We start from the raw sequence: 27,653 nt of genomic DNA, 5'->3' as shown, positions 1-27,653 counted from the left end.
GTGACTGATCCAGAACAAAACTGAGTGTGTACACAAGGGCTTGCTCACTGCTGGTGAAGACCTGCCCAGCATAAAGTTCATCACTCCTGCACCATGCATGTGTTGCTTCTCCAGGTGTGTCTGATAGGAGAGGGAACGTGGTGGCTGCTGTGTGTTGACCTCACTGTGCTGCGTCCCTTCCATGTAGCCAAGGCACAGTAAGCAGAACGGCTTCTGGTGTGACTGGAGAAAGTGGCCTCATTGACCACCTACTTAAGTTGTTTTCATAAATCAGAAGAAAACCTGCAGCCATGGGTTAAGAGAGCTGGTTCAGTTTTGCTGATGGAAGTAAAAACTTTTGGTTTGCTCTCAGTCAGTAGATCTGACTGTGTATGTGGAGGGAGAAGACTTCCTGCATGATTAAATTTTATTTTAAAATTTTCACAAATGGTTTTTACCCCGGCACTACATTTAAATGGGGGTTAGGGTACTGTTTAGCTCACGTGGAGTGAACATAACCCAGTGATAAAGTTATGTCTCCTGGGAAACATCCTCCTACCATGGTGAACAACATTTGTGACGTTTTTGTTGCAGTAGCAGAAATCTTGTATTTTGATGAGGGAGAGGGAACCACCACTTTTTTGGGGATCTGTGGTGGTTTTACCCAGCTGGGCAGCTGAACACCACCACAACTGCTCTCTTACTCCCCCCCCTAAAAGGAAAAGGGGAGAAAATGTGATGGAAAAGGGGTCAAGGGTTGAGATAAGGACAGGGAGATTACTCAATAATCATTGTCATGGGCAAAACTGACACAGCATAGGGAAATAATAGTTTATTACCTATCACTAGCAGCCTAGATCTGTGAGGAACTAGAATCACCTTGCCCCCCATCCATCCTCTCCTACTTCCTCCCCCCGAGTGGCACAGGGGAATGGGGGCTGCGGTCAGTCCCTGATGCTTCATCTCCACCGCTCCTTCACGGTCCCTCTCTGCCCCTGCTCCCCGTGGGGTCCCTCCCACCGGATGCCGTCCTTCCCGAACTGAGCCTGTGGGGGCTGCCCACAGGCTGCAGCTCTTCAAGCACTGCTCCCACACTGTTCCGTACCACAGGGTCCATCCCCCAGGAGCAAACTGCTCTAGCATGGGTCCCTCATGGCCAGCAGCTCCCCCCAGACCCCCTGCTCCTGCGGGGGCTCCTCTCCACGGGCTGCAGCTCCGGCCCGGGGCCTGCTCCTGCGGGGGCTCTCCATGGGCCGCAGCCTCCTCCAGGCCACCTCCACCTGCTCCACCGGGGGCTCCTCCACGGGCTGCAGCGTGGAGATCTGCTCCGTGTGGGACCCATGGGCTGCAGGGGGACAGCCTGCTCCACCAGGGGCCTCGCCACAGGCCCCAGGGGAACTGCTGCTGTGTGCCTGGAGCACCTTCTGCCCTTCTGCTGCACTGACTTGGGGTCTGCTGGGCTGGTTCTCACTCCTCACTATCCCAGCTGTTGTTGCACAGCAGGTTTTTCACTTTCTTAAACCTTCTCTCCCAGAGGCGCAAACAGCATCGCTCCCTGGCTCATCTCTAGCCAGCAGCAGGTCCCTTCTGGAGCTGGCTGGAGATGTCTTACCTAACATGGCGTAGCTGCTGGGCTCTGCTCACAAAGGTCATCCCTGCAGCCCCCTGCTACAAAACCCTTGCAACAGAAACCTTACACAGGATCATTATTATGTTTGCATATTCTGTTTTTAAGACAGGCTGAGCATTAATGAATATTGAGAAGAAAACATGATCTGATACTATTTTGAGCTTCCTACCAAAATGAGAAGCAAATTTTTGTCAACCGATTTGGTATGTATGTTTTGTAGTTATGCAATAAAAACTAGACTAGCATGTGGGCTGGTTCAGGGCCAGGAGATAAGTTCTCATCCAGGGGAGATTTTTCTACTTACTGATTTATTTTTGCCCTTCCACATAGAGTGACCATATAAAATACCTTCAGCGTGCCCTGCTTACCACTCTGGTGTTTTCAGCAATTTGCTCTCTGTCTCTAGGGTTATGCTGTCAGCTGCAATAAAGTGTCATTGCTGCCAATTCTCAGTTTATTGAGAGTTCTTAGATATTTAGTGTCCAGTTTCTCAGACCCCTGTCTTGTGCAAGCCATGTGGGACGTTTCTGAGCCAGAAATGTGTGTGGCTCATCCCTGCACGGTGGTAATAAAATACAGAGCCAAGGATTGTCTCCTGTCAGTGACAGGCAGGTTCAACTTTCTTTCTCTTTCTCTTGCTTTGTGCAAATATTTGGCCTTTACGATTCAGAAGAAACCTTGAAAATGTTGTCTGAGTGAACCGTTACGAATCAATAGCCAAATAACAGGCATCTCAGCTTTATTACTCACAGAAAAATCCTTGTGATTTTTGGTGGGTTTCTTTACTTGTTTCCTTTTCAAGGAAAATGGAAAAAATCTGAATTTTTTGATTGCCTAAGTGGGGTTATACTGCAGCTGCTGTTTCTTCATGACCTTTTGGGAACTGGGCAGACTAGATCCTGGTCTGGCCTCAAAAATGCAGACGCAGACATAGAACAGCTGAGAACTACTGCACTGAGGGCAGCCCTGCTGTATGTTGTCTGCTCTTCGTAATGAATCCAGGATGTTTCCTGATGCCTTTCTGGGAATTTGTTTAAAAAAAAAAAATCCAGTGGCAAGATTGCTTCTGGTACAGCTTCCATCCAGGCCAGGTGGAGGTTAAGCTGCTTCATGCCCCAGTCCCCTGTTGAGTTTTGAAGCAAGCAGTGTGTTGAAGGTTGGGCAGTTAGGCAGCTCGTAAACATTGAGCGGTTTAAATAGAAACAGGCTGCAGAGGATTTGGGGACTGCATTCTGAACTTTGACTATTTTGTGGTGTTAGGAAGTAATGAGGGTATTACCATTCTTCACTGAGCCCCAGTTTAATAACTCTATGAGCTTAATTACCTTCAGGGTCATTATTTTTTTCTTTTACATCTGGCTAATTTTGTAAATGTCAAACAGTGTGGGACTAAGGAATCTCTCATTTTGTGTGATTTTGTATCTTTTGGTAACTAAGATCATATCTTTCTCAACAGAGATCAGTTAGAAAACTTGAAAAACAATCACAGAATCATCTAGGTTGGAAGAGACCTCCAAGATCACCCAGTCCAACCTCTGACCTAACGCTAACAAGTCCTCCACTAAGCCATATTCCTAAGCTCTACATCTAAACATCTTCTAAAGACCTCCAGGGATGGTGACTGAACCGCTTCCCTGGGCAGCCTATTCCAATGCCTAACAACCCTTTCAGTAAATGCTCATTTCAGTTTAGGCAAGGTAGGACTGCTGCGATGTTTCCAAAAATCTTAAAGGATTAGTAGTCAGAGTTGTTTTAGGATCCTTTAAGGTTTAAGGAGACACACAATGTAGTGAAAATAATGTGAAAGCTCCAAACTAAATGCAACGCTTCATTTGCGTCTTGGAAGTTAAAGATACATTTAGCCTTTTTCATTTGCTATGGAGGAGCGTTGCAATGCAGTTTTGTTTTGGCCTGGCCTCAGTGTTACTTCATAAAATTCATCCTGCAGGGAAAGAAATCTGCACAGCAGGTGAGTGTAAAGACATGGATCTGTTCATCTAGTCCTGTATGCACTGCCCACGATTGCTGGCACGTGATGCATGTGAAAAATGGAGCTGCAACTGCAGAGCCTCTTGTGAAGTACCACTGTGGCAGTATGTTGTGAAAAAAGTATGATCAGGAAACAATTACAGCAGCTGAAACATTACATGCAGCAGAGAGAACATCACGGGCAATTTAAACATCGGTAGTAGTTCCTGAAAAAAATAAATCTTCAACCTGTCTTGCACTCCTGTCTATTGCTCAGTTGAGGGAGTGGAAGAAACGATTCAATGAAAGTTTTGTGGGGTATGTTGAATAGTCTGGCTCTGTTGCTACAAATGTCTTAAATGTTCAGTTAGCAGCATTAGATCTAGTGAAGTCTGGACTTTTTCTTGAGTGAAAGAGGGAAAGGCCAGGTGGGTGTGCAACAGTGTTTGAGACTGGAGGGCAAAGGGAGATTTATGGAATGTGTCTGCTTGGTCAGAGGAAATTGTCCCTACCTCATACTCTCCAAAAATGGGCATCAACGTAGGGAGGATTCTGAGCGTTATACTGAAAATACATTGGCTGAAAAGATGATGGAGGAACGCTGAAACTTACTACTATTACCTGTAGTAAAAGAGCTAGTGGAGCTCAAAAGTAAAGCTCAAAAAAGCTAAAGAGTAAAGACAAGTGGAGCCCAACTGGCAAAAGCAAACAAGCCATGTTACCTAGCATTCTAATATTAGAGCACTTATTAGGTACCAAAATCACGATACAACTCGAGATTCTGCCTCCAGTTCCAAGTATTTTTTTTCATATGAGTGTTAATGTCTTTTGTCATATTTTTCTTGCTTACTGTCATTGCTAGGCTAAGTCAGAATTTGGGGATTTTAGACTAAGAAACTACCAAACAGTGCTGATGTTCAAAGAATGATATTGCTGATGAGCTCTCTAGTACAGAAGTGATTCTTCACCAGGTTCAGACCATGTGACAGCTGCTGCCGTCTCTTAAGCAATAAGCAAAAGGGGTTTATCACCAACATTTTGTTAGGCATTTTCATAACGTGCTGTTTTATGTTTCGTTTTACTCTCTGAAGTTTTCAAGCTGGTTTCTTTTGAGACAGGTGACGTGTATAAAAACAGTAAGTGTAGAGATGCAGAGTTTGACAGCCCATGAAAACAACTATCCATGGTACTAACAGCAAATCTGATTTGTAATTCTGAATTATACATTGCAAAACAGTGGAAATTCTTAAGAACAGTTGCATACTTCTGGAAGTTTGTTTTTTAAAAATAATGTTCCCCTGTGTTGCAAGTGTCAGCAGCTGCTGCTCCAAATTTGGCCAAATATTAGGACAAGAATTTGAATTTCGTTTTCACACTGAGTTCTCTCTTCCTTATCCATCAGCTCTGCAGTTCCTGTGACTCTCTGCCCTGAGTTTCCTTTGTTTTCTGAATAACTCCATGCTCTTTGATGGCTATGTAATTCCTGCCTCTATTTTGATAGTATCGTTTTGGTGAAGGCCTGCTCAAATTGCTTGTGGCTTTGCCAGTAATGCATAAAGTGCTTGTTAAAACCATGATGCTCAATGCTGACAGTAGTACAGCGTTTCTTTCCCTGTTCCTGTGCCCACGTGGTGGTGCATCAAATGCTCATGGCCAGTATGAATTTCTCTGCAGACCCTGTGAAGTCTTTGTGGTTTGGCTTGGTCATGGTAAAACAAGGTGCTGCCTGCTGCTACCAAGTCCCTGCTTTGGGCTCCCCTGGAGCTCACTGCTGGGCATGCTGGCGAGGGTGTTTTCATCAGCTTGTATTTTCTTCACCCTAACTGTTGCCAAGTAGACTGATTAATCATTATGCCAATAGTAATTTCTGCGTGTCCTTATTGTGTGTTAACAAGGTAAAAAGCTAATTAGGACTTCAGCAAACCATCATATTAGTTGTAAGTGTTCCCTCCAAAATACATTACTTTGAAATCATTTTCACTCAGAGTCCTGTACATTTCTGAGTGTCCTAAAGAAGCTGCTATTTAAAAGTTATCTTTCTCAAATCAGGTAATAGTTCAAGGACCCTGTATAAATTCTCTTAATTTAATGAGGAAGACAGGAGTAGATTAGCCAGCTGTCTCAGCTGCAGGCTGGTAACGTTTGCACTGAGAGGAGAGCTCAACCCAAACCAGATAAACAGATGATTTCCCAAATCCACGGCGAGAGAGAGAACTTCTTGAAGAGGTTTTCATTCTGAGAACCCTGTACTTTTTTTTTTCCCTCTTCACAGTCTAGGGTATCTTTATGTATTTCTGTGAAAATCTGTTGCTTCTTCAGAGCATTTTACGGTTTGCCATGATGACTGTGGCTTGGTGCCAGCCGGGTGCACAACCTGACTTGCTGTGAGACAAGACTAGGGGCTGTTCCAGATAGCTGGCAGCTACAAATATCTGCAAAGCTGAGACAGGCAACCTTGCTGCCAGCTGTCTCTGTCTGACAGAATGCCATCTTGGGTTACATGTAAGGAAAAGCATGAATAGAAAAATGTGTGTTTTTAGCTGACTGAGCTAAAGAATCAGAATTTTGACAGCTCGTAGGATTTAAGAGGGATACATGCTAGGGCTCTTGCTTCACTCTTTAACAGACAGATTCAAAATCTTTTTTGTGATCTTAGCAAAATGAAAGTTATTTATGCAATCCATCTATTGGGAACAAAATAATTTACGTCCAACTGCTCCATAATAGAGACGATATTGATGTAATTATAAAGAAAACTTAGTCATTGGAAGGGAGGGAGAAGTTAAGATCAGCATGTATTAAATATGTATTAAATATAAATAAACAATAATAAATGGGAAACTGCTCTTACCACTGTGCAATTGTGTATCAAGACACAAATGTTTTCTGAGCACTGGAATGGATGGGGAATTCATTTGCATCTAAAAGTTAAGTAGATTGTTTTAAAAACTGAAAAACAAGTTTCTCTATCACTAAACTGTGCTTAAAAGCAGTCATAAATATTTCAAAGCAGTCTGCCCAGAGTGGGAGACAGTCTCATCACCTAATTGCCTGTGAGAGGTGTTTTTTTTCCCCTTACATATCAGTATCAGAACTTACAACATGAAACTTCACCACCATGTCTCTAAGGAGTGACATGGAGTGCCCGGCTGCTTAAAATTCCCTTCAACCCTGAAGTATTGCAGTTCTGCTTACCCAAAAACTCAGGATCATTGCTTGAACTAGCAGCAGCATAATCCTCTGAGGTGCTGGTGTGTGAGGAACCAGGAAGGCTCCGGTAGGTGTGGTAGGAAAGCTCCCAGGGATGACGGCTCCCAGGCGTGCAGCGGGAGCAGTGCTGGATTTATTTCACTGCAGACACAGGGCTCAGGCAGGACTGCTCCCACCTCACGATGAGGACAAGGATGATGAATTGCAGGGAAGGAGAGCCCTGCTGAGCTGCAAGTGTCCATGGGGGAAGGTGGTCCCTGACGCAACTTCTTGTGTGCGCCGTGGGGACACGTGGGAGACCTCAGGCATCATAAGCAATGAAATGCCCCAAGCCAGAAGAGAGAGAAATGAACAGACAATAAAAATATTAGCAAGGAGCTTCCATCGCCTCTGTCATCTTCTTTCCCTTGGGCAAAACAAAACAACTCCCCAGCCCTTTGTTGCCCTGCCTGTGTAATTTCTGTTCCTCTGCAGAGGTCAGAGGAGTGGTGGTGGTGCAGTGAGGTCAGAACTGGGAGTCCCCTGCAATCCCATCCTCACTCACTCACTAGAGGAGTTAATTTTCTGGGTTAGTCTAAGGTCTGCAATTTATACTTGGGTTGGAATTAGATGATCTTTGAGGTCCCTTCCAACCTAAAGCACGGTATGATTGTATTCCATACGTAACTCTGTAAGACAGCAGTGCTGGAATGGTGCAGAGGTGCTCTATGTGGTGGCACTGGCACGTATTTACACCAAAAGACCCTGGACGCAGATGTGCTCCGGGCACTTGGATGCGCGGTCTGCTTTGTGGTTGTGTCCCAACCTCCAGGCTGGGAGGCGTTGCTGTCAATTTCTATCTCGGCTGTTGTTGCCATGCCATCAGTGGCTTGCCGTGCATGCCTCCTCTCAGTAACTTTTCAAGTAATGCAATAAGAGAAAGTACCACTTCTTCCACACTACTTCTCTGATGCCAAAGCAGGTGACGTACAGTAGAGCAGCGTGTCTTGTCGGAGTGAGATTCAGCCTGTTAATGAAGCGAAGACCCTGCTCCTCTTCCTCAGCGAAAGCTTCCCCATCGGTCCTGTGGTGCACGGCTAAAGCAGGCTCCAGGAATAGGAATAAGGAGCCCACTGTGTGATGACTGAGTTTGTGTTTTGTTATTGACTTCACGATTCACTCTGTAGCTAGAGCAAACATTTTCTGCCATTTTAAGGAGAGAAAAACCAGCTGAGTAAAGCTGAAGTTTCCAGGTAATGACTGTTCAGGAAGGTGGCAGAAAACCTGTGTGTTTCCTCCTAGTGCTAAAAGCTGTGAATGATTCCTCCTCAGGAGCAGAGCAGCTCTCCTCCCAGCAGAGCCAGAGTGCTAATTGTGCTGTTTTGCATGTCAAGGCAATTTTCTCTTCCTATGGATCTGCTCGGCGTGGTAGTGGATCCATAAGCTACGTGTTTGGGTGTTTTTTTTTTTTTTTAAAAGGCCGCTTCATTTTACACGAGGTGGGAATAAGATGTAGAAGGATAATCTCTCTACTCCTCTTTGATCTCTGAAAAGTAGTATCGTTCAAGATGAGATTCTCCACTTGGGAATCCTTCTTACACAGACTTGCTTATGGATTCTGGCTTTTCTAATTCATCCAAGGATTACACACTTTGTTAGTTTCCATAGAGCTCTTTTTTGCTCCTGGTATAAACATACAATTCCCATTCATGAGAAGAAAACAGCTTGAGGTATATCTACCCAGGGTAAAAACTGATTTTATTATGTGGAATATTTTAACCCCTTAAAGGCACAACCCTGCCTTTTATCAGTGGGAGCACCTACATCTACATGCAAAAATCTTCTATTTAGGAGTTATCCTGTAGGTCTCTGACATTTCCTGGGGGTGAAAAGGAGGTTTCTATAAGCCTTCACAGATTCCTTCATTTAACGTTACTACTAGAGACAGTTTCACAGACAAAATCTTTTATGCGTGTTTTTCACAACTCTGTATGTGAGAGAGAAATCAAGATGGTAATTGATTACATGGAATATTTCAGTAACGCTACTTATACATGTTTCATTGCTCAGCTTTGTGTACAGAATATGATTAGAAGATTTACAGCTAAAGTAAAAGAATAAAACAAGTATTGTTTTACATTAATGATTACATCAAATAAATAATCTGTTAATTAAGGTTGAAGTGATGCCTGAATTTAAAATCTAAAGTTCTGACATACATAACTTCTTTTAAAAATCTGTATTCTGTAGTTTCACTTGTATAATCTCAGTCTTGAGTTTTATGTGAAGCGGTGTTTGAAGAAAAAATATTCATCCATAATTTCTTCTACTAAATTCAGAAGAAGATCTTTAGGAATAATTCAAAGACTTTCAAAAATCCCAGCCACTTTAAAAACAGAGTTTCCAATACAATTTTCTCAGCATGTGAAAAATAGGTCAGAATTTGTACCTTTGATCTCATCTGAATGTTTTGTTGTTGTCAGATAGGCAACATATATATTGCAAAATGGATGTCAGAGCCAGTTTTCTGGTTCTGATGCCTGTGCAACTTGAGACTTTTCTCAATCAAAAAATTTGTCATCTTCAATACAGCAAATGTGAAAGAGCTGAGATTAGGGAACTTATTATACGATAACTCCAACAATTATGGTTGGATTTTCAGTTCTTAATGCTCCCTTTTATTTCCTATAAAAATTAACATGTTCAACATTTTTTTCTCTGTTGAAAGTCTAGTATCTGATAGTTTAGACAGACTTTCTTCTTCAGCAACATGCAGTTTCTCTTCCTATACCAGAATCTTTAAAACATTCAGTTGGCAATTCCTATTATAGTTGCTTATTTGGACCAGGCAAATTGCCGAATAAAAGGCTTGTAAATTATCTGCTTTATATTTGTGCTGTCCTCAAAGGACTGAAATTTGCTTTGGGGAAAAGCAAAGGACCAAGTAATAACATTTTCTTTTTTTAAAGCACTGCCAGAAACTTAATTTCAGAGAGCTTTTTATTATTAAATTTCCCAGCCTTCCTTTCAAGCACTTTATTAGGAACACAGCTCATTTATTTGGGAGGGGGAGGAAAGCATTGAGGAAGGGGGAGATGAAGGTGAAAAGCAAGCTCATTAATTCTAATTGTGATCTAAGTGTACTTTTCATGTTGGCAACAATTTCATTTTTCTAATGCAGAGTCATTGTCAAAGACTCATTTTAATGTGGAAACCTTAAAGTATTGGGGAAATTGTTTTTCTTGTACTTTTTTTTTTGGAGCTCTTTTATATCGAAAATGTTAAGGCCTTTGGAATGTTTAAGTGGTTTTCCTACAACAGGTGAAAAAGACAGACCTTTGGTGCTTTATTGGCAGGAACAAGAGAAATCAAAGATTTGATTGCTTTAATTATGAACTAGATGCAGCTTTTAGCACTAGGCTCGAGTCTGATGCTGCTAGAGAAGTGAAGGGAAGTTTAGGTAGTAGATGCAGCATCAGGAGAAATTGATTCCACTTAAGAGTTGTGTTCTGCAGATGTGTTTTTGTTCATTTACATCCAAGGCTTAGCATCAAGGCACCTAGATTTTAAGAAGTGACCCTTTGCTTCTAGGTTGCAAAAGAAAGGCGTCCTGGTAAGATGCAACAGAAGAGGTCAGTGGCTGCCTTTAGCTATACAATAAATGCATAAATTTTCTCAATGAAAGACGGGAAAGCTGTGAGCCCACTTAAAGAAAATACATAAAACGTAGGTGTGGGGACAATCCAAAATGCTCTTGATTTTCATCCATGTATGATTTGAGTCTTGGTAGCTGAATACTGACTGTCTCAACACACTGTTTTGACAGTAGAGACCAAATTGAGGTGTTGGTGATGCCTGAGAGAGCTGAATGGAAACTAGAATTTCCATTCCCCAGGAAATCCACACATTCTGAAATTTTATGCAATTCCAGCTTGAGGCGAAGTCTGTCAAAATTAGTATTCTAAGATATTCTGGTTTAGGACCATAGAAACATTTTAGCTTTAGTATTGTCTGAAGAAACAAGAACGCTTGTTTTTTTCTGTTTAAATGCTTACCAAATCTAATCAAATTAAATTAAAAACTTCAATAACAAATAGCTCTCTCCTAAAACTCCTTCACTATTTGATAGCCTGTGGACTGAAGCCATGTTCCTCTCAGGCAAGGCCTTGATCTTCTGCCCTTTGAATTTAACCAGTTTTCTGCCCTTTCTTCTATCTGTCCATTCTGGGTCCTGCTGGAGCTCCCAGCCATTAGGCTATCCTTTTCAGGCAGCTGTTTCTGAAATGCAGGGGTCCTGTCAAGGAAAATGATGGAATAAATTTCAACTTCCTTAGCACCATTAATGAGTTGTTTTTAGCTTCCTGCAAGTAAGGCATGAGGAGACCTCTGAAGAGTCGTGAGTTTTTGGTGCTTTTAAAACTTGAGATCAGGAACATGCTTTTCTTCTACTCTATTTCATGTTCACTTTTAACTCTTTCCCTAAAATATTCTCTGCTGACTCATCTATATCACTTGTCAAGCCTCCTTTTCTTGTTGCTGGTTTTGTGTCTTTCACAGGGTTGATTTTTTTTTTTTGACTGCCTGATTTGCATTGCATTTGCTTGTTCTCTCTGAATGTGAGGCATAATCCCTCAGCAATTAATGCGGCACAAGGCTATGGTCAGGATTGCTTTAAAACTTTTGGTCTTGTTTGATGGAAAGGGTTGTGTCTGCAATGATATCTAGGTGGAAGGAGCGGTGCAAATGATGTATTTCTTCCAGGTGGCACGTTGCATTATTTGTAGGCTAGAGAACTGTGACAGCACAGACTTGAAGGAATACACCATACTGTTTTATAAATTACAAAAAATAATAACAGTGAGCTGAGAGGAGGCAGCTGGAGCAAGGCAGAACAGGCACATCCCACTTCCCGTGTTGCAGAAAGCTTGTGTGGGGCACAGCAGGAGACGAGCTGTCAGCCCTACCTTCAGGTGTTGGAGCAATGTGCCATTGCGGTGCTAGTATGTAACTCAAGAAGCTATTGGCACTTTTGCAAGAAACAGAGGGGAAAAAAACTTGCTACTGCTATTCAGAAATGCTAAAAGGTTTTGGTGGATGCTTGCTGCAGAGAAAAAAGCTGGATAATAATCTGGTGATAACGTGTAGCATATATTTAGTCTGGTTTTCCTACTGTAAATGCAGTTCTGTTTCATCGGGTTAACTCCCCTGACCATTATCTTCCTATATGAACTTTTCAAACCCTATCTAAGATGACGAGAATCTTATGGGAAGACATTTTCACAACGTTGAGACATTTTCACAACTATGAGACTTTTTTTTTTTTTTTTTTAGTATTTTGTTTCTACAGTTGTATTTGTGTGTCTTTTAGCTTAAGTTCTTCCTTTGGACTGTTGAATTCGCTTGGTAAATGATCAGACAGCAATATGATCCTTCCTGTCCTGGTCTTGCTACGCTGAAGGTGAGGAGGTTTAGTCCGGTTTAATTAGAATGTTATCTTGATAATTTTTGAAGTATATTTCTGGCCCTATTCTAATTCGAAGGACTCTTTCTGGAACATGGCTGGCACTGTGCATAACATTTCAGAGGAGGAGCTTTCAAAAGTGCCTTTACCATGGAAATTAATCTTCCTTTGCTCTTCTGAGGATACATCACCTGATGAGTTTACTCTTTTCATGGCTGTATCACACCGATGATTTACAGACAGCCCATATTCTACAAATGTACTGTCTCCTACATAGCTCCTCTAGCTGACAGCTTTGTAGTTTATAACAAAGTCTTGTTATGTTTCGAAGCTTATGACCTTGCACACTGCTATTAAATTTCATCCCATTTCTATTACCCCTCCAGATCATCCAGCTCTTGCTGCATGAGCTTCCAGTCCTCCTCGTACTGACAAGGCCTCCAGTCATTTAGGCTTCAGGAAATTTATTTGTTTGCTTTTATACTTTTGTGCCAACGTCATTAATACCAGTATTAAGTATTAATTAATAGTTGTTATGATTGAAGTGTATTTTATTTTGGTGTGAACATATCAAAGTAGAGAGACCATGCCTGTGCTCATACTTAGCACTTTGCATGTTCCCAGCCTTATACAAACATTAAAGAACCAACATAAACAGTCATTTTCATAATGTGGCTTAATATTATGTGGTATAGTGAACCTTGCTTTGCCTCTTTATGCTCAAGGGATTGTAATTTGTACCCTTTTGCATGTGTAATGAAGGCTATACCTGGCATTTACTCTCTCCCATTCATCCTTTTCCTGTGGCATTCAGACCAAAGGGGGAGAGCAGCTTTGATTTCATACAGCTCCAAAAAGCCCAGGTCGTAATTTGTCTCTGGCTCGCTTCCAACTTTCTTGATGGTGCCAGCTTGCTGCAGACTTCCTCTGGTGCTGTATCATTGCAGCACCCCTCCCCCCCCCCCCCCCCTTTTTTTTTTTGTCTCCAGGGGGCAAGGGTGGTGTTTCTCCCACATCTGGAACTACCACTGGCATTGCACTGGCAGGAACAGAAGACCACCTGTGTTTCAAAAGTGCATGTCTGCTACATTTTCTTACATGCTTGTCAGCAGGAAAGTGCTGCCTGCCTTGTGCTTGGCTTACTTTTAAAATGCTAAAGTTATCCTTTTGCCTCAAGTTAGAAATATGTACTTCTATTTTGGCAGCATGACTTCAAATAGCTGTATTTCAGATATTAAAAAAAATGTGTGTTTTCAGGATTTGCAAGAACCAGGAGCAACTGAATGTGAGATTAGCAGATGAGAATAAAGGCAGGTGAAAATACTGAAGGGTTTGAGTCAGGTTAGGGTGACAGCAGAAAGCACAGTTTGAGGGCAAGCTCTCCCAGCTGATGAAAGTGTGCTTGGAGAGAGTTGAGAGCAGAAGAAACCAGGAGCTACTTTGCAAACTACTGCAAAGTAGGGTAGGGGATTGTCAATTTTATCATGCTGTTAATAGACTGCAGGCTTTTACGTTGGCTAAAATGTGATGAATTGAGCAGAAATAATTTAAGCCTTTATCCTGCAGGTTGTTGAGGGGAGACATGCACCTGACAGCTGATAGAGTTAAGCATTTGCAGCTTAAAGGTGTCGATCCTCAGTGCTTCTGAAGAGCAAACGGGAGCTGAATTATTTACGTTACTGAGTGAAGATGTCTTGTTGTTAGTCTCATCATTCATCATTGCTCAGCAAGCACCTGTGTTTCATACATTGCATCGTAAATACTGCAAAATGAATATGTAATTTTATATTCTTTGAATGTGACTGATTCACAGCCGCATAATGACGTGCACAACAGCCATGCTGTATTAGTTATCAAATACATATAGGGGAGTGATGGTTGAGCCCAATTATACCTGTATATAAGAGATTTCTTTACTTAATAGCCCCTGTGCCAGCAGGGGACAGTGCTTTTTTAGACCAGACTTAGGCATGCTGGAATGATGTTTGGGAACAGCCTACCTGTAATACTATCTAAATTAAATGATCAGGTGAAAAAACAGGAGGTCTGTAATTTGCTTTATTTTCTAATATTGAAAATATAAAGTTTAAGGAATCTCATTCATGCCAATAGCTACAATGACGAGCTCAGGACCTGAATACAGAGTAGTACTAGACTTCTATAGGTCAGGGCTGCAAAACCTGTAGAAACCTAGAAGTCTTGCTTGGAAAGAAAAGGTGAAAGACTCCAGATCTACGTGGATTAATGACCACCTCTAAAACAGATGTTAAGATTTTGACAAAAAGCTGACAGCAAATGGAAAATACAGTTTTCTTGTCAAAGACAGGGAATACAAGAATAAAATGAAATTACCAAAGTCGTTTAAATCTTATAAAAGAAATTTGAAGAGTACCTCATGTATAGCAATAACAACAGTGAATGAACAACTAAAGAAGACACAGAACTACTCTGTCAATAAGTGGGTTAGGATTAGATTAGTCCAAAAATCAAAATAATGACCAATATTGAACTATAGGTTTTAGTAAAGACTGTGATGCTGAACATGAGCATAAAGACAGTGTACATCCCAGACTGGAAACAAGCACGGTAACATCAGAGGTGGATGTAGAAAAAGTGGATGATGTCTATCCATTCATTCTAAACAAGCTAGCACATGATTATTGGTAGCAAATATGTTTAATGAAATACTGATTTGTTTGTGTGTTCTTAATTATTAACTAGCAGTGGCTAAGTTATCAGCAAAAGAAATGAAAACTCAGGTCAAAAAAGAAGGGGTATGAAAGTGATTGATTATGGGGAATAGGGAGGAGTAAGAGTGCTTGATTTGTTCAGATAGGTCAAATGAAGATTTTGCAAGGCACCTGACCGTTCTCTGGAAGTGTATTAACACCATTAAGTATAAGTGGGAAGGGGTAGATGAAAACTGTTAGTTAGAAAAAGATTTTGAACATGCCAGTAGTGGGGCTTTTGAGCAAGGTTCAGTAAGAGCAGTTCTAAAAATCTGTGAAAGAGGAACAAAACCTAATTGACTCTGACTCGGTGCTCTACCGTGGTAGCTTTTTTCTGAGTGTGCTGTTTGGCTTTTCAGGTCAGACATTCTGTTTAGGAGAAATTTGCCTGGCATTTTGGGACAGGTGGTGGTGAGCAAGCTTGCATTTTGGTTGTGTCTGACATGCAGTTGCATGCATGAGCATTTCCTGAGTGCATGGTCAGGATGAACTGCATGTGTGCAGTTTGCTTGGCAAATCCATAGTGCTTCCCAGTGCCTGCATGCTGTGCTTTGGCCTTGGCTCATGTGCATGTGGGAAGATTCAACATATCATGGAAATGCCTGATTGACTGTGTGTATGGAAACCACAGGTGCAGTGGATGCACATTAGGCCAGGGGCTTTGCCAATATGCCAGCTTGACTGGGCATGAGCTTTGCTTATGGATTTCTGCTGAGGAAATGCAAGATAAAAATATGGTTGTCCTTGGCAGGAAACATTTGTGAAAGAGATTGTATGACATGGGCTCTCTCTTACCCTGGGACCCTGTGCTTTCAAACCCAGGTCTTTCTTATCCTTGGGCAGTCATAGTATTTTTCCATGACTAAACAAAAGTTACCATTTTGGTAGAATGTTGAATGTTTTTTTTTTTTTTTTTTAAATTGTATGTTTAATTTGGCAGTATTGTATGCCCTTACAAACAGTTTAAACCAAATCATTAAACTAAAAGTTGAGTTAGCGTTTCTTAATTCTGTTAAGAATTTTGTTTTAGGTACCCTGGCTCTAACACAAACTAAATTAAATTGAATTCTAGCTGAGAGTTGGTTCTGGTATTTGTGTTTCTGAAGTCACGATTTGAAGTTCTCGGTTATAGCATTTCTGTAGTTTAATTTTAAAACATATTTATTTTGTGATGACAAATGGGTTAGAGCACTGTGAGGACGTGGGTGAAACAGAAGGGTATTTTCATGTGAAATAAGTTAGTGATAAATGTATCAAGAGTAACAAAGAGTGGGCTTAGATGTAATATAAAAACACCAATAAGAAAAAATAGGTGAGAAGCAATGAGTGACATGGGAGTCCAAATTAAGAAAAAACACAAATATTAAACGGTATTTATGAGATTATTTTTTTCTTTTGAACAAGAGAGTATTAAGGTAGTTATCAATAGAATTGATTCATTTTCAGCATTTAAAAGTCAAAAGCAGACAGTAGAAAATAACAGTGCTGATGAGAGATGGCACAAACATGGTTTGGAAAGGCATACTCTGCTAAAAGAGAAACAAAATCTGTCTGCTCTAAAGGGGGATGTCTGACAGATAATCAACTGATGTTTGCATCAAGGTCAGTCACTGGAAGTGACTGTAGTCTCTAAGTTTTTAGATAAAAAAAAAAAGTATCTTTTAACTAGATTGATCCTTAGGTGTATTTACATTGAATTAATGGAACTGCAGCTTGGGTTAAATGGGTACTTGTTGTTTTGGTTGAGATCAGATTTAGCTTAGCAAAGCTCAGCATTATTGTATTGTACATCACGGTGAGATTTTGTTAATGTGCAAAACTAAAAATAATGGCATAGCTGCTGCATTTCAACTCTCATCTTTTGGCTGAAGCACAGACTTTCAACTCCATCAACAATTTTGGTTCTGGAATTATTTGTTGGGATGCATGACTTTATCTAAAGCACAGACTGGATAAATCCGTACAGATTTGACAACTTCTGGAACAAAACTTTCATCAATTTCTTGTAATGTAATTTTGCATATGATCACAGCTACTATTGTAATTGCTCCTAAGTGTTTTTTCGGCTAGTAACATGAACAAATGTTTGATGCTTGGAGGAAGGAGTGTTTTCAAAAATGAAATCTGGAGCTGTTGCATTGCTGTACTGGGAAAAGGTGGGAGCAAGAGGATCAACTGTGCTTCAGCTTTCATGTATCTGCTTTCATCTTCACACTGATGACTTTTGACACGAAGGAGGGGAGCTTGTTTATAGGGAAGAGATGCAGATTTTCTAAAGCTAATCAACTGAGTTTTTATCATCAGAAAAAAATGTTGAAATACACATGAGAATTTACCCAGATTAAGCTAGACATGTAATGCAAAGCATTACTTAAACATCTGTTGGCAGGAGGAATTTCCCTAGTCAGCTTCTGAATTTGAGGCCAAAATCTGCAGTCGTTGGTCTAGCAAAACTAAGTGTATTATTTTTCACCTGTTTGACTAAGAATGATAGGATTTTGCTCTATCAGTTAAAAAAAAAAAAAAAAAAAGTAAGGATATTTAGGGGGAAAAAAAGTGAATTGTTATGATAAATGCTCAGGTAATGAGAGAACACTGAGCTCTGGGCTCAAAGGAGGGTGTTAGGATTAATAAGATTTTTGGTCAAGTCTACATGTTGCAGATTTACAGTAGAAGGATTACAGTAGAAGACTGGGAGTCTTGAGGGAGAGCCATAGAGATGCTCCTTACCCTATATAGTAAAAGCTTTCCTGGTTATTGTGCAAATAGCAAAATCTTTTTTACTTAATATCTCAGCAGACATTGACATTGTTAATGTGATTAATGTGCACGTATAAAAGCCTGGAAACTGGGGACCTAGCAGTCTGTAGCAGTGTGGCTTTGCCATACCTGTTAAAAACTTAGGGAAACATTCTCATTCCTTGCAGCTGACAAGTGAATTAAAGCCTGTTGACCAAAAGCACATCCTTGCTACATTGCGTAGCCTCTTTCAGCTATCCTGGAGGTTTATATGATGAGCTAGCCATTCCGTGAATAAACGGCTTCCGAAAGCAAGCCAACACAACACCTACAGTGTCTCTGTTGTTTTTCCCTCATTCTCCAAACCCACTAAAAATAGAACTTTTGCTGATTTCCTGAGGTTGGTGAATGCTTTTCAACTTCTCTCTATAAATCATTGAAATTATTATATTTCTGCTTCCTGGAGGGAAATGTGCATGGCAGGATTCAAGCCAGCTGTTGAAAGTGATCCTTAAGGGCATGGCATGAGGTTGCACTGTTGGTGCCTTTTTATTGTCATCGTATGTTGGCAGCAGCTGTTACAGAAATGGAATTTTTGTACAAACCAGTTCTTAGGGTCAGATCCTGGACGTGTTTCTGTGGCCAGCTTTGAGCAGAGCTTGTCCAGTGTGCATGAGGGAAGAAGATGTGAGGTGCTATAAAATGGCAGGTCTGTGAAGGCTGCAAAGCCATGTCACATCTACTTGGTTGTTTGTGTGCTGAGTAGGAATAGATTCAGAACTGCCATTCAGCTTTCTTTTGGAGAAGAAATGTAATATTTGAAGAGTTTGGTACTTCCTTAAAGCAGTGTGCCTTGGAGCATGGTTACTTACAAACAGCATGTAAGCAAAAGCCCTGTGGAAACACCAGTCAGATCTCCTGGAAAATAACAATAGTTTCCTGAACTTGCTCAAATTGGAGAGGTTGAGGCAGATAAGGAAGACTCCTGGCTTTTTGTAGGACATTTTCCTGCCCTCTGATTGGTTTGTGAATTCAATGAAAAATTCAAAATTTTCCTGTTTCCCAGAAGACCCTCTTCTCACCCTGCGACATAGGCTGCAGTCCTATGTGACTGTGACACTCGGGGCCTTTACCATCACTTGCCAGCACCTTTCCTGGTCTTCCTATGTTTCCCAGGGGTACATTCGTGCTGGAGCGGGCACCAGTGATGTCTGCAGCCCCTGGAGCCATGGGGGCATGGGGCATTGGGATGCCGTTTGCCCAGGGATGGTGTTGGGGCTGAGCTTGTCCCAGAGCAGCGAGGCTGAACCCCTCAGGGCATGTTTCTGTTTCCCGTGTTGAAGTACGTTTCTGAATACTAATTACCATTTACAACTGTTTTAATGTCTGCTGAGAGACTTAGCTCAAGGGGAGCAAAATGATTGTGGTAATAGTTTGAAAAACAAGTACAAAAGCCACGTTTTTAGCAAAGCACTTGGCTTGCTTTACATTAAACTTGCCCTCAAGTTCCATATTTATTTTTAATATGTTACTCCTGCAGCTTCTCTTCCTCCACAGTGATTTTCCCTTGCTGCACAGCATCCGCTCAGCTTTCCTTGTCCCAAGCAAAGCTGTCAATCTTCAAGATTAAATTGGCATCATCCTTTCCCCAGCTCCAGCTCTCCTTGGCTTCTTTCAAGTTCTTGTCAGTGCAATCTCCATATAGTGTGCTATATAAATATAGAATATATATATATATTTATATCTATACTCGTTTTGTTTCTTTTGGATTGTACCCAGTCTATCACAGTGGTCAAAATTGTTTCTGGCAGCCATGGAGATAATTAAAGTGTGTCATAATATTGTGAATAGTATATTGCATTATATACATCACTGGGGAGTTCTGGATATGAAAATATAACTGTTAGGCTTATAGTCAGAAATCTAAAGATTGCCTTATAGAACTTCTTGTCATGGTTGACTAACAAATTTGACTTAAAAGTAGAACATATCTATGAGCCTCTTCCAGACCTATTTAGACTGCACGTAAGAGCTGTTTTGAATTTTGAGCAGAGATGAAATGCATTTAATAAGAATCTGCCTAAGTTAATCAACTAGAATCCAGGAATAATCAATGGCAAAGCTACCTGGGTGAATGTCTTGCAATTTTTAAGGCTGCACTGCCGCTTCTGTTTTCACCCCAGTGGTTTGTTGTTTGTTTTTGTTTTCCAATTTTTATTTCTTCCCAAAATATGTTTTGGTTTTGATTATTATTAATTTTTTTTGGTGAACTTATTTTTTGCCATGGTGAACTGTGACAGTTGATATTTCTAAATGCTTTTTTTGTCCACTAGTCAGTCTTGTCTGTTGTGGAAGCTGCCAGGACCTCAATGTGAACGCAGAGTGGGTTTGTGAATTTAGTCTTTGGACACTGTGTATACGTTGCAGAAATGTGAATTTAGTACATGTGTGGCCTGTAGGTATATTCAAAACTTTGTGGTATCGTCATACTACTTTTTTTTTTTGATTTAAGGAATAAATAGCACGACATTTGATATAGCAGTGCCAAGGATGCCAGATTCTAGAGTATTCAGACAATTTTCTATGAACTTTGGGTTTAGATGAACAACCTATTAACTCCATTAACCTCAGTCTGTTGTATCTGTGAGCAAGTACCACAATAACAGAGTGACTGCTGTAATAAGCTGTGGTGTCTACCGTTGTCATTACTGAGAACAGTTTAATTGTAAGATTGATCCAATGAAGCATGGATTATCCCTTTATTTATCTCCTTGTTTGATATTTTTATTTCAAATAACACTGAACTCAGCAATTTCTTTAATTTTGTGAAAATGCATTTAGCCCAGAAAATAAAGTTGCTAGAGGGTGTACATCTTAAGGAGCGTGTATCCTGTATTACAGAGGCTTATCTTACATGGAAGAGAAGCAATGCCGAGAAGCAAAGCAAACAGGTCCTTGGGCAAAGAGCTTTGGCTCAGGGGTCTCATCACCTCCTTGGGGACAGTGAAATTCAAGTCATAAGGCAATTTTGCTGAGACTGAACTTCGCGCAGTCCATCACAGTGGAAACATCACCTGAAACTTGTAATTTGAGTTCCCTTCTTAATAAATCCTTGATTCATTCCTTTTTTTTAATCATAGGAATGATTAAACAAGCCACCTAAATGATACCACTTCCCTAGCTAGTATATTACATGTTTAAGTAACTCGTTTGTTTTATTTGTTTTGCAGGTAAGTAGCAATTAGCACCTATTTATCAACAGTTTATGGTAAGTGTATTTTATATTTAGCAAAAACTGAAATTAAACTTGTGTTTTGTTCTTTAAAGCATAAAAGTTAGTCATGCAATAAGATTTGTTTCAGGTGCTAAGCCTGAAATTACGACATGTCCCAGGTCACTAGCAGGGCTCTGACAGTGCTCAGTGTCCTCTATGGGAGTGCACGCATTATAAAATAAACCTGTTTTTCTAACACAGCATTTGTTTTTCCCATTAGTTTTAAGCCTTAGTATGGTATTTAGTTGCTGTCCAAGCATATTTTAAAATTTAATTCGTCCATTTTTAGTGTTTTTTTACTTTCCAGCCTCTTCAGAGTCAGTTATTATATTGTTGTTATAGCGTGAGAGGTGTAACAGCTTTGTGCTGCAATGTTTGGAATTTAAACTATGTATATGGTAAATTTTTTCTTGTGGTAAGACTGACAGACTCTCAGCACTTGGCATTGCTTGAGCATTTGACCCCCTTAGAAAAAGTCACTATGTTTTTCCTCCTCATAGTTTTAATTTTGTAGAAGTTTTTGCTATTTTTAGACTACATACAATTCTTACCTTTTTTTGCCAATATCTTCTCCTTTCTTCTCTTTGTATGTCCCATTTTTTTTTCCTGGAGCATTTTTTATTTTGAATTCATATTGTTCTCTTCAACTGATCACACAACTCAGCCCTCCATAGTCACAGAGGCTTTCTTTCATCCTTACCATACCTTGACAACACCCGTAAGTTTATGATCTAGTCTACTTTCATTCAAATGTATTTGTTATACCAGTGGCTTAATTAGCTCATTTTCTTTGAATATATTTTCTTATTTTCCCATGGCATCTTCTCCAGAGGTTTCCCTTAGTTGTGCTGCTTGCTCCCTGTCATCTTTTGTAAAATGTGTTGCCAGAGCATTATTGCTCTATGTCAACTATCATTTTCTTCCTAAAGATTTTTCTTGTTTGTACTTGTGCATGTACATGCAAAAGTAAGGTAGATTTATTTAAATACAGACCAACAGGGATATAAGATGTCTGCTAAATTTCTCCAGACTCAAGCCTGGATGCGGAGTTGCGTATTTTCTCCAGAGGTCAAATCTGAATTCCTTCTGCCCCTTGAGACACCATTATTATTCTGCATCTCTATTTTACCTTTCTGTGAAAAGTTGGGTAGATTGCTGTGTTTCCATAATTTAAATTTTTGATGGCATGCTACAGGACTGGTATGGTCAAATAATAAGACTGAATGGATTACTTGTCATTTGTTTTCTTCTTTGCTCTGCCCAGTCTGGAGTGGGGGGGGGCCTCTTGGGGGCTTATCCTGGCGGTCTCAGCTTGAGGTCCAGCAGAAGGGTTTCAAGAGCTGATTTCCTAGATCTGATGCCTCATGTTAAGCCTTGAATTAAGAAATTAAAGATGAAACTGCTGATTACACTGTGGTTATCATAGCTGAAAGCACTAGCAGTCTTTTTGAATGAAAAGGTTACCTCTGAACAGCAGTAAAAAAGAAAATAACCCTGGTGCTAATTGACTTGGACATACTTTATTTTGGTATTTGTATTGTACTTTTTACGTAACTTTCAATATGTTTTCCCAACATTGAACATATTTCCTAGCATATTTTTCCACCTTCCAGTGGAAACACGGTATATTATATAAGCAGGTCAGATGCAAAAATAGATCTTAGGGTATTGTGGTCTCAGAAATTTGTAGCATGCAGTTCCGCTTATTGTTTCTGAGGCCATGTTTCCAGAAAAGTTGTAGAAATATGGACATTTGTAGTGGTTCAATTCAAATTCTGTTCTGTGAATATGTTGGAAATAGTAACAAGTGAGACTTTTTTGGTGTAATAAGAAGAAAAAATAGAGTAAACGAATCATCCTTATTAAAAATATATCCATTGCACCTACACAATGAGTTTTACATTTAAAGTGAGGACCTGGATGTATGAAGATTATGCATGAAAAATATGCTGTAGTTCCCAATATCTCTTACTTGTTAAAGTGTTGAATACATTTTCTGCAAATTTTCCAAAAGACTCATTGTTTGGAATGAGATAAAAATAATGTTTTAAAAATTTCTTGTAGGCAACTATGTTTTTTTGTGTTGTTGGAAATGATCTTAGCCAAGCCAATGCCTTACGTGCATGAAAGTGACTAGTGAATGAACTTTTTTAGTTTATGAACATATTTCTAGAATTATTTTTCCTTTTATCTGGGAGCTTCTGTGCTGGAACTGTTGAAAATAAATTAATTCTTCAAAGAAACTCATGAAGAATTGTCCTCTCAGAAAGTGTTTTTTACTTCCTATTCTGGATATGCCTATTAATTGAAGATAGAAAGATCACCCTTTATTAATCTGTGTACTGTGGTCTGGTATGGGCGCTGCTATGCACCTTCCTCAGGCTTTCTGACTGTGAGTGTGTGGGAAAGGAAGACCGGTCTGTTCTTATTTCCACTGATAGCAAGAAGCAGCCACAATCACCAGTCCTTTCACCATAAAAAGTTCATGCACTATTGAACTTTGCTATCTTCCTTTAGTATCTGTTTTGCTGTTGTATTCTTTGTTATGAAACAATACGAATTCTGGTCGTATTTAATTTGGCTTTAATCTAAAAATTTAATTGGCTTTAAATTAAATTGGCTAAAAATTTAATTTGGCTTTAAGTTTTCCCAAAAGTATTGTCACCATTACTCTTAATAAAAAAAGTTATGTAAAATGCTGAACGTCAGTGGAAATAATGGTGCTGTTTCCTTTGTCTCAGTAGTTGTAGAGTACCTCCCTTTTACAGGCAGTCAAGATTAGATCTCCTATTGGCTTCTTATGGCAGGGACTGACTCTGATATAGCAGCAAAAACCATAAGCAGGTTGTTTTAATAGAAATAATTACACTGAATCCAGCACATCCTATTTCATGTCTTATCTGAGTAAAGCAGCTAGATTATGAATTTATTAAAATAACAATCAAATACCGGTTCATCTCTGTGTGACTCCATTTTAACAAGCAACTGTCACATTCAGTGTTTTATAACTCTTTCATTGCTATGGTTTCTTCAGTGAAGGAATGAATAAAAGCAGTGTCTGTCTGAGGTATTTATCTATGACTATCTGTTCTCAGTGAGTTACCCTGATATATTTATGTTTGGGAACTAATGTGTTAACTGGTATTAAAACATGAACTTCTCCTTTAGTGTATTTGGCCCCAAGACTATTGCTAGCTCTTGTATCTTAAATAAGTTGTATTTCATAGCCATGGTACATCTGTCTCTCTGGAAGAATACATAACATCGCATTGGAGTTGACAGAAAACTCATGTAAACTGTGAAGGACATTTGAACTCATTTGTGATAACGTAAAGTCTATTGACATTTTATCTCCTGACCTTCAGTGTTTCAACACAGTTTTCTGTAGGCCATCTTCTCTACAACTAAGCTTTTCCTAGTAGCCCTTTACTAATACCATCAGACTGAAAAAATGACTTTAACAGTCTTGGGGTTCCTCTCAAAATTTTCTGCTAGCTGCAGACGATGGAATATATAACATGAAAAATTCACGTGCTATTTTGGGAGTGTGAAAGGTGTTAACAACCGAAGTGGCTGCTGTGCCATTCTTGATGTAGCTGGGGAGGATCAAGCCTGTATATAAACCTCAGTGTACACATGGCATCTTTGTGTGCTTTGTCAATCTTTTGGAACTTCACAGTTGTACAAACCTTTATCAAAATGAACTGTGAGCTTGCTATAGCCTGTACAATCACAAGGGATGAAGCTCTCTCAAGCTGTTACTTTCACTAGGCTTTTTGAAAAGTTTGAGGAAAGATGAGAGCAAAAGGGGTATTTCGTATAGCAAGAGGACAAGGCACCAATTTCTTCCATCCCAAAATTTTAAATCCTACTTTCATATCAGAGAATAACTTCTGGGAGGATTGATCTTGTGGAAGATGAAGGAATTGATCAGAGGTTTTGTAGCTTGGTAGCTGTAGAAATGTAACAGGTTACTACTATTGTTTTAATTGTTTCCTGATATTTCATTTAGCATTCTTGAAAACTAACATGGTTTTGATTAGTCTAAATGTTAAAACTTGTGTAAAACAGGGATAAGCATGACTGGTTTCCTGAGTGTGGAAGGGTCTCAGTCTGATATTTTTTAAAGTTCCCAATTGCCAGATTAAAGGAGCAAACACCATTTAAAGGAGAGTGCCAGTGACAATTTCTCTGTGCTGTTTTGTCATATGCGTCAGGAAGCAGATCTCAGGGACAACATCTGGGTGTAGGGGAGGCTGTTTCATGACTTTCATCCTTTTTACTGTCTGCAGGCTCTTTCCAAAAGGTTGCAAATTAATGCTAACTTGGTGACTTTGATGCTGGGTACTTGTCTACAGGCTGAGCTGGTAGTGCAAAGGTACTGTCACTGAGCAGTCAGGTGCTGCTAAGTTGTAGTGCTGATCAAAATGGTTCATTGGGCCAAATTTACTATTATTATTATTTAAGCGTATATTTTTTGTGTGTGCTTTGTAATGCTTCCAAAACAACAACCATTTTCCTAACTTGACTTTGAAGCTGTAAGTGTCAGGTTGCAAACTAGAACCAACTGGTGTGGTGCCCACACACCACTTAAAACACCAGGGTGCCTGGACCCTGGCACTGCTCAGGTCCTCTCTGCATCAGTATTGCTCAGTAATGTTCATGAGAGCAGGACCTCATCCTTTAGCCAAACGTTGCAGACTGGTTGTAGGTAGGGATGCTGGTGTCCGTGGTACTCTGTCCAAGCCTGGTACCCCATGCTCTTTACTCCAGGCCTGTGAGTAACTGACATGTACAGTTTGGCGTGCTTTTTGACAATAAAAGTAGCAAGGATCTCGGAAAGAGAGGGTAAGAAAACTGCAGTGTAGATGTACCTGCTGATATGGTAAGGTATGCTGAAACAAAGTCTGACAATGATTTAGCTTTATGTGGAAGGAAACAACTCAGCATATATATGCCATAAGTCCTGTGGGTTTTAGTCAGTGTCTTTTCTTACAACAACACATACAAACTCTTATCACTGCAATGAGCTTTTGTGTGGTTATTACTGATATATATTAATTTCTCAAAATGTAATGGGCCACAAAAAATCAGTGTGTCTCAACAAGTGTATCTATATTCATGTTTTAATTCAGACCAGCAGTGCACCTCTGAAGTGAATTTCCCCTTTGGTTGGTTTTAGTTGAGCAGTAGTCCTGGAGTGCATGATCTTGTGTTTTCGATGAAACTAAACTGGAAAATGTGCTCTGGGAGTCCTGAATGCACTCCAGGTGCAAGAGGGCTTCAGGCCAAGACACCCAAGCAGAGCTAGTCTGAAGTTTAAACAAAGACATAGAAAAATCTGAAGTATTTACAGTAGGGATGACAGCACTATTTTTTTTTCCCTCTACTGAACTGTTACTATTTGTCTGTAATGCCTGAAAACATATACCTAGCCAGTGTGACCATATATGCCTTATGGGCCCTTACTAATTTATGGAGTTGAAACATCTTTTTGTTAGACCAAGGCACTGTGTTACTTTTATGATTAATACCAATACAGTTCCTGCATAAAATCTTCACTCTTTTCATTGTGCTTGGTACTGATAAAATATAGCAGAAATGTGCATCATTCTGCAGATGAGAAAGATGCCTGTTTAGTAAGAAATTGGCAAAGCTGAGAATTATGAAATGGATTTTCTGCTCAGTTTTTAAATGTATTCATACATATTTTATTTGAAAAACCCAGTTGTTGATTGAATCTGCAAAGATTAGTCAGGATCCTTGTGTTAACAGAAGAGATGCATGAACCTCTTCCTTCAGTTTCAGGGTCAGAGCTGTGTGTTGAGCACTCCAGAGAGCTGTGTACTGATGTGCTGCACCTTTTCCACATGCCCTGAAGAATAATTCCAAAGCAAGAAATGAGTCTTTGGAGTTAATGGCTGATAAATAAACCTTTGCCCCCGTTTCCTCACAGATGGTCATTAATCTCCAGAAAAATCAGAGCGGCTGGTTGTGTTGTGTCATTGTTGCTGTGTCTTGCTCTTTTGAATACTTCGGAAAATGAAATAAGGCTGCCATGGGTTTTGGTAATATACTGTTCTAGGCACTGTGAAAAGCTTATACACCTTTCTGTATGCCAGCTGAGAGTGTTGAGTAACAACATAATGACTGAGCTCATGACATTGCTGAAAGAAGTCGAGTGTTGCTGAATTCTGGGGGAAAATGCTATGAACTTTCTCATATGACAAGTGTAACCCGGTGTGGTAGTGTTAGGAAGGAAGGCTGTCAGTGACTGAAAAGAGAAAATCTGCCTGGGGAAAAAAATAAATAAAAAAGCAGAGGAGATGAGTGCACTGTAAAACCAAAAATAAACAAAATGCATTCATAGACCATAACAACATTTTTTTTTTTCAATTAGTAATGCTACAGACAGGTTAAAAAATTGCTCCTGAGCCATTGCTCTTCACATATGGAATGAAGTTGATAGGAATTTAATTACAGCAATAATAATTTCCTCTTATAAATAACAATCTCAAACTGTTACCCAAGGGAGGTTACTGTCATTACTCCATTTCTGTGTGGGGAAATGAGAGGATGGAGGGGTGAAATGTCTGGGCTGAGGTCACTCTGCAAAGCCAAACAGGTTGAGCAATAGTTCCCATATGCCCATAACGTCCCAGGCCAGTGCTCAGTGTGTGCAGT

General features: G+C 40.0%; 1 protein-coding gene and 1 long non-coding RNA gene across 4 annotated transcripts in view; both read left to right on the top strand.

Moving 5' to 3' along the window:
• The window catches only part of SMYD3 (SET and MYND domain containing 3), a 379,637-nt gene that overhangs the window by 160,353 nt on the left and 191,631 nt on the right, over positions 1 to 27,653 (top strand). The window lies entirely within an intron of this gene.
• The window catches only part of LOC310897119, a 58,872-nt gene that overhangs the window by 25,641 nt on the left and 5,578 nt on the right, over positions 1 to 27,653 (top strand). The window contains exon 2 of the long non-coding RNA XR_014582087.1: positions 20,926 to 20,963. This is a non-coding gene — a long non-coding RNA (uncharacterized lncRNA). The remainder of the gene's footprint in view (positions 1 to 20,925; positions 20,964 to 27,653) is intronic.

The sequence above is a fragment of the Anser anser genome (assembly GCF_964211835.1).
Source record: "Anser anser genome assembly, chromosome: 3".
Taxonomy (NCBI): domain Eukaryota; kingdom Metazoa; phylum Chordata; class Aves; order Anseriformes; family Anatidae; genus Anser; species Anser anser.
This window is presented reverse-complemented; position numbering and strand designations above follow the sequence as displayed.